The sequence below is a fragment of the Medicago sativa genome, chromosome 5, assembly GCF_051527215.1.
Source record: "Medicago sativa cultivar Bolivia chromosome 5, Bolivia_mono, whole genome shotgun sequence".
Taxonomy (NCBI): domain Eukaryota; kingdom Viridiplantae; phylum Streptophyta; class Magnoliopsida; order Fabales; family Fabaceae; genus Medicago; species Medicago sativa.
In genome coordinates, this window is record NC_140753.1 from 19,293,776 (window position 1) to 19,302,119 (window position 8,344).

Consider the following 8,344-nt stretch of genomic DNA (forward strand, 5'->3'; position numbering starts at 1 on the left):
GAAAATAAAATGACATCTATTTTAAAACAATTTTTTTACTAAAATGACACTCATTTTAAAACGAAGGGAGCACATCGCAATTTTGGCTTGTTATGCTTCTTCTCTTTCTCAATTTTCAGTCACCTTTTTATTTCTATTTTCAACTTGAAAAGAAAAAAAAAAACTTGTATGCTTTAGACCATCCGAGTTGCAAAAACCTCGGCTCAACGATTTTTTTCCCAATTTTGTCAATTTGCGCCGGTTAAATAACAAACCTGATCTAATTACCAGACCGAACTGAACACCTTTCAAGTTTTCAGCTCGACCAGCTGATCCGTACCAATTTTTAAAACATTGGTATGAATACTCCAATTATTCATGTTAGATGTGGATTTCTAATCACTGAAGTCACAGATTTTGAAGAATTTTTTAATATAAGACTTGATTAAAAATATCAAAAAATTAGGAGCCACACATATTCCTTTTTCCTTCACTTGTCACGTGACTCTATGAGATCCCTTATTTGTTTCTCTTCTTCCTACATCAAACCAGATACGTTTTCTTCTCAGTCGTAGCCTTTGCATGCCGACCATTCGACCTCTATTTACAGCGCAGAACCTCTCAAACACTTCTTCAGGTATTCCACCTTTCCTTTCTCTATTCATTTTCTCTTTCGATCGTTCCATTTTTTTCCTAATATAAACTGCATTCAATGTAAATGAATTGAATTGAATTGTATTCAATGTGTTTTCACAGTACTCGAGAATTTCTTCAATAGATTTATTTTTATAATGTAATGCTAGATGAATATCAATTAATTGTACTTGCAGATTCTACTATTTCTCAGAAACAGGTTTATTGAAAACACATGGAAGTTTGAAGTTTTAAGCATAATTTTTTTTACCGGAGATCCGACCCTCTCCGGTCAGATTTCGACTCCCACCTTACACCTTTTAAAAAAAAAAACTATCACCATAGAAATAGCCCCCTCTATCTATTCTACAAATCCCTCCAATATCGTTATCAGACCACTTTTTTTTTCCTGTTATCACCAGTCTGGAAATTGTCACCACCGCGCTGACAAGGAAACTGACTCTATTAGTATTTTCCAACTGCGGAGGACGACAAACATGCTACACCTTCGAGAATTGAGATGAAATAAGCATATAATTGGTTAAAATTCACTCAAAGTTATTGATGGGGAAAATGAGAAACGTGAATTTTTATTTAAATTTTTGTAGTTTACAATTTTTTTTTTAATATGAATTTGGATGGATTTAGTTTCTTATTTAGAGTTAGGGTATTGACTAACATTTATATATGCTTGAGTTAGGGTTTGGGAAATCACGTTGCATCTTCCATATCTGTTGTGTTGTTAACAGTAACATTTTTTTTTCTTGTTATGAACTTATGATTTCATAAAAGGTTTTTATGTTTTTTTTTTGAACAAGCTAAAAGGTTTTTATGTTAATGTTTTTCAGAGTTTGATTTTCAATTTAAATTTTTGTTATGTTTCTACAAAAGACGGAGCAAGGTCAAGGAGGATGACCATTGCACAAGAGGAACAACTATGCAAGTGTACTCAAATTAAAGTATAAGCCTTTGTATGTGAGTTTTATAGATTTCTATTTGGTTTAAACATCTATGTGCGCTTTTTTTATGCTTCTATTTGTTTTGAACTTCTATGTATCTTGGTCTTTTATTGATCTGTGAAATTTAATTTGGTTTTCTCAAAAATCTTCAAGTGTATGCTGAATGGGCTAATCTGTTTTGTATGATAAGTGTGCTTTTTGTAATGAATATTCATCCACCTCAATGTCTCAATTTTTAGTAAAGGTTTTTTGTTCATCAAAATGTTCGAATTATGTGGTTGGATATGTTTTGGTACCATATTAATATGTATTTTTCATATAGTTTCTCATGTTATGTAGTCATCACTTTCATTATTGCACAAAACATTCCGTATTTTATTTTCTCACTCACATAAAACAATCTTTATTTTGTTTTCACCCACACTCCATTACACATTGTACTATGAAGAGCTAATAAGTTTAAGTAAAAAGCTCCAGTTTTTTTTCTTCTTCTAATTGTTGGTTCTTTCTTTGTTTCTTTTTGTACCTCTGTACATTTGGTAGCTGATTTAGCATTCTAATTAGTTACCTTTAAAGCTTCAAAAGATATTATTGGTGAAGGACAAGGAGCCTTGAAGGAGACATAGAGGATTTGAGCATTTTGCATCATGCGAAATTACTCTTTGAGGTGGGTTTCTTGAACTAAGCTTGAATTCGAATTGTTATGAATGGATTGATTGAATAGAGAAAGTGGGTATGTGAATAGATGAGAGATATAAGTTTTCTTTTTATAAATATTATTATTTGTCTGATTTTAGTAGAAGTTGGAATTAGAGAAATAACTTAGACATGAGAAATTGCATGTGCTGAATTCTAGGAAATTCTACCCAAAATTGCTAAAGAATTCTAATTAAAAACTTTACAGTATAAATTAGGGTATATTAGAATTATATCTCATAATTAATTTTATAGATTAGTTGAGATTCCCATATCAATTGAATTTGGATTGTTTCGAGACTTGAATAAATCCTAGAAAGATAAATAAAATATAACTGTTTAGAAAATGCTAAGATTTCTACATGTACAGAGGCTGTCCCCAAGGCTAGATGTCTTAGACGGATGCGGTCAGCCTTATGGTTCATTCAACTTTATTTTACTAAAGAGCAATGCTAAAGCACACGACAGTTTATGCAGCACAAACCACACGACAGTATACGTGGCACTCTTCCGTTGTTTAAATAAATTTTAATTAAAATAAATGGAAAAAAATCAGAAATTGTGTCTTGGTGGAAAGCAAGGTCGTGCGGGTAGCACGACAAATGCATGTCGTGTACTTTAGCAATTTTCTTTACTAAAAGGACAAAAGCTAAGAGCACTATGAAAGGGATTCGATGTCTCTATTGTTGTGGGGACAGGACCACGCATATTATAATAAATTTAATACAAACTGGTGAATATTTTGTAAACTAAATTAAATTTATAATGATTTGTTTGAAGATTTAGTCTTGTTTAGAGTTAATCTGCACACTAATAAATATGAATATAATTCATTTGCATGTTAACAGTTAAGATTACTTTTATGAGAAGAAGATTGATCATGTTTACAAAGCTTTGAAACTTTTGAAGCCTACATGTGTAGTTTGACCTTGTATTGCTTCTGAAGTATCTTTAGTAGGATCATTTGATGGCTGGTCCTTCCAGGTCTAATCTCTTTTTGAAAACTTTTATGTTATTTTTAGCAGGTCAAATTATTTTCAGTTTTCTTCCAATAAATGGTTTGGCATGTCTTCTATTTTTATTATGTGATGTGTTTGTTGCTATGATTTCATTTTTTTTTCTTTCCCTTTTTCAGTTTTTAGAAATTTCTGGAACAAACTTTTTGAAATATAGTCTGAATTATTTTACCTTTGACTATGTGGTGGGACCCTTTCCCGGACCCTACTTATGCGGGAGCTTTAGTGCACCGGGTTGCCCTTTTTTTTAAACTATGTGTTTCCTTTCTCATACACTTTTAAGTGATAATGGGTATAACCTACAACATCAACATTGTATTTGGGATTCTAAATTCTTGTAATAATTTTGTAAAAACAATAGTTTTTATTTGGATTTTATATAAAGAACGAATAAAACAACATGTTTTGAAGGCTGAGTCGAGTATTATAAGGTGGGATGTTGGGTCAAAGCTTCAGCTTGTATCTACATATAGCATAGTAATGGTAGGTTGTGATGTTTGTCAATGATGCAATTTGTTTGTTCCCTGCCAGTCTTGAGGGTGGTGTTTACGCTCAGAATCGGTGATCTTTGTATTTAGTTCAAGGACAGTTCTTTATAATAAGTATCATTGGAGTAATGTTTTAATGTAATTTTGCCTTTTAGAAAAGTATATGATATTTAGTTTCACCAAATTTATCAAGATTTGGGTACTTAGTGTATGTCTTGTTCCATGGCCCTTTTACATGAAAGATAGTTTTTTTGTTTTGTTTCAATTTGCTTCCGTTATTATCTATTCTTGTGGTGGCATTTAAAAGTTCTCTCCTAGGTTACTTGATAATTATTAGTCATATTAAATCATAATGCTTTATTAAGCCATAATTTGATGTGATATTTCAGTGACGACGTATCAAATGGACGGATGGCTACAATGGGCGTATATTATACATCTATGATTTCCTCTTTGGACAGGTCCGTTATCTATTTCAAGCCTAATAAATCATATGTTTGACCATATATATAGTAAACTTAGAGAATTTTGTTCATGACTAAATGTTTTAGTTATCAGTAGCCAAAATAGGATAAACGGCAATTTTTAAATAATTTTCTGATCATTCTCAATAAAGACAAGCATTCTCAATAAAGACAAGCAGCAAGGAAGGGAAATTAAAATCACTTCATGGATTTACTAATCTTGGAGGTTAACCAAAGCCCTCCATTCTCCTTACTGCATATATACTTGTTTGGGAAATTTAAAGGACTCAGGTATTTGGCCTAAAGAATCCAAGACTCGGACTATTAATATTTTAAAAAATTGCATACATCCCTATGATTTTTTTTTTGAATAAGCTAAATTAGCCCACCTAAATTGGTATAACTATTAATCATTATTTTAGAACCATTTTTTTTCAACTATTTATCACACAAAAGAAAATAAATTAATCGATATTAGGACCGAGGTCAATCAAGTATGACTCACAACAATTTATGTCCAATCTTTGAGATATCAAAAAAATTATTGATATGGATACTTCAAAAATCTTGATGGAGCCATGGACAATTTTAAAATATTCATAATTTTAAAGACTTATTTGAGAGTGTCTTACAAAATTAGAGACACATTAAGAAGTTTACTCTAACATAAACTAAATACACTTCTACATCGATCCCACTTTATTTATATGCACTCAAGTGAGATTCATGTATATTTTAATCAATAAAATAATAAAGAGTTTGTTGAAAAGTGTGATAAATAACATTTGCTAATACTTTTATCTATTTAGAATTAAAAATTGATTTTATTCTTATAATTTTATCAAACAAAACTCTTTGTTTAAGCTAATACAATTTACTACAAATTATTTTCAAGGCTATGTTGTTATTTATGTTGCTATTTGAAAAGGAAATCAAATAAATAATTACAGCCAATACAATTATTTCTAAGTAGCTAAATAAATTTACTTCTTTGATTATATTATTAAGAAATATTTTTAAATCAACAAAAAAAAAGATATATTTGATTCAAATTTTAGATTAAGTATATCAACTTTTATTTTATTGAATCAAATATTTTTTATAAATAGGATCAGAGCGAATAATTATTATGACTCGAGTTTTACAAAATTTTCAATAAAATAAGACCACATTTTTACTCATAATAATAAATAGGATCAGAGCGAAATAATTATTATGACTCGAGTTTTACAAAATTTTCAATAAAATAAGGTCACATTTTTACTCATAATAATTTTAGCTTATCCTTGTGTATTTTTTTAGAGGTAGCGATGAATTATTATTTCTCGGGTTAATAGTGTTTTACCCCCTGTATTAAAGGTCATTTCCGATTTTACACCCTGTTAAATATTTTTTTTGATTTACCCTTGTAAAATATTTTTGTTTTGATTTACCTCCCTAATAGGTCACTCAAAAACCAATATTTTATTTTTTTCTTCAGAAATTCTGGTTTTTGAATGACCTATTAAGAGGGTAAATCAAAACAAAAATATTTTACAGGGGTAAATAAAAAAAAATATTTTACAGGACGTAAAACCGAATATGACCTATATTATAGGGGCAATTCTTTCGTGATGAAAAGCATAGGTTGCGCCTTATGTGCCTCACTCACACGTGTCAGCATCACCAATGTTTATCTTTCTGTCATTATCCTTTGTGTTAATATTACGTGGTTCCCATTTGCCTGCATGTGTTCCCTTCTTCTCAACCCTTCTCTGTTTTTTTTTCCCACCTTTTCCTTCTCCCCCGAGAACGCCACAATCCACCTTGTCTCTTCTTTTTCCATCAACTCCGACCGCTTCATACTAAAATAAAACCACCATCATGATCACCTCTTTCTCCTCTATAAAACTCTTATCTTTAGTTTTTAGATCTACAAACTCTATTTTTTAGATTGTCATTTCTGGTTCGTTTTGCAGCCATCACAAGCTTCCATTGACGAAACCAAGTTACAAAGTAGAACCTCCTTGATATTCAAAATAAAACCCACAAATAAAAATATTAACTGGAGTATTTTCACCAGAGACTACGCACCAGAGATCACCTTAGCAGCGCCGGAAAATCAAACATAAGATTTTATGTATGATTTTCATTTTCTTTCTGTTGATATAATATTTTTGTCATTTTTTCTATCTTTCTCATGACCTGGGCATCGTTACCGGTGACCTCCATGCCGGAAGTCACCGCCGCTGCCATTGTTCCTCTGATCGCGACTTGCGACCATTGCATGCAGATTAGTAAGGTAAAAAGATAGGTTAAGTTGTTGGCAACAAATATAAAGTCTTGAGGTTTTTTTTTTTTTTTTAAGAAGATTTTTTATGATATGTGATTCAACTAAATTAGTATTAAGTTATGCTCTTTTATTTCGATTATATTTTTTTTCCTCTCAAAAAATCTTTTTTATTATTGAACATTTAGAATATGCACTAAAAAATATTCCACTAATACTATAGATATGATTTCCCACAAATGAAAAGAAGAACTTTTGCCTATAATTTCACCAGTTAACACAAACAACAAAACCTGAAGCTATTTTCTTTAATTTTTATAAATAATTTTTTGACAATATAAGTAATACTTTTCTTCAAAGAAGTAACAATAATTAATTAGGGATTGATTTAATGTCATTGATTCTGTTATCAAATAACCCATCACTATAACCCATCAAATATATTTATGTAATATTTATTTTTATTAATTTAACAAAATTATTCATCACTTCAAATAATATGAAGAATGAAAATAAGATTTAGATGCATTAAAGTTTGGGTGATTAGTTGACCAAAAAAAAAAGTTTGGGTGATTAGACAAAAGCATATCATTTCATCAAATAATATCCTTTACATATGTGGTACGTTAATTTTGCACGTCCTCGAAGATAAATACATTCTAATGTTAAGTAGGAATATATGATGCAAACTATGAGAGATTACATTGGCAATCTAAAGGGCATAACTATCTCAAATACATAGGAAAATATCATATCATATAAAAAATACCCAATTGTCATTGGAAGATCTACAAAGGCATGTCCTTCCATCGACCGATATTTTTTTACATTCATATGACATTCCACAAAATAAATTACACAATTATATTTTAATTAATTGATTCGTGAATGGCAATTATTTAAAAGTGGTACACTAATTTCGCACAATATGCAAGATATCCACATGTTAAATATGAATAAGGATGCAATCAATGAGAGATTACACCGTGTCTTCAAGATATCCACATTCATAACAAATATTTTTACATGCCCCATTTTGAGAGCTCTAGTTGTGTGTGGTTGGTTGCTTTGGATTATGATTTGTGGATTTTGTATAGTCTCGAAGGCTGTTTTTTTTGTTAATTAACTATTTTACTCCTTATAAATATGCACAGTTTTGTTTAGTCTCTACAAAATAAAATCACATTTTTTAGTCTCTAAAAAAATTTTGCGAGGATGAAAACACCTAATTTTATTTTATAAGGAGTAAAATCAAAATATGTTATATTTATAGGGAGGAAAACCTTATTTAATCCTAAATTTAATACAAATTATTCATTCTACCAAAAAAATTAATAAAAATGAAATTTTGGACATATTACTATTTGCACTGCTGTTTTAGGTTTACACCTCTTTTGAATTTTTCTGAATTGGGCCAAGTCCGATCCGATGCTATCCATTTTCTTTTTCCCAAGTGTATATTCCTGTAACCCATTTTCTTCGTTATCCCATTTTCGTGAAAAGAAAACACATACTCTCTGTTCTTCCTGCTTCATACTGTAGCCGCCACACTCTTTTACAGGGGCGGAGCCACACACAAGGTTGTGTGGGCTCCTGCCTGCACTAAATTTTCATTTTTTTTTAAATACTATTGATAGTTTTAATCTAATAAACAATTATGATAAATGTTAATAGATTTAATCTAATAAAAAATTATGATAGATGCTAATGATGGATTATCATCGACCTAAAAAATGAGTATTATTTCTTTGTATGCAACTGATTTAATCTCCTATATGAAAGTGCATCAGTTGAAGACATTGCTAGAGCTTAAAAAATTTATCGATGTTGCGGACCCTTT

At 30.3% G+C, this 8,344-nt stretch overlaps 1 long non-coding RNA gene across 1 annotated transcript; it reads left to right on the forward strand.

Moving 5' to 3' along the window:
• Nucleotides 1-477: 477 nt before the first annotated feature.
• LOC146920802 (uncharacterized) lies at nt 478-4,582 on the forward strand. Its single transcript, XR_015011923.1, has 4 exons — nt 478-616; nt 1,504-1,583; nt 2,115-2,238; nt 4,161-4,582. It is a non-coding gene; the product is annotated as an uncharacterized LOC146920802 (long non-coding RNA).
• Nucleotides 4,583-8,344: the final 3,762 nt, after the last annotated feature.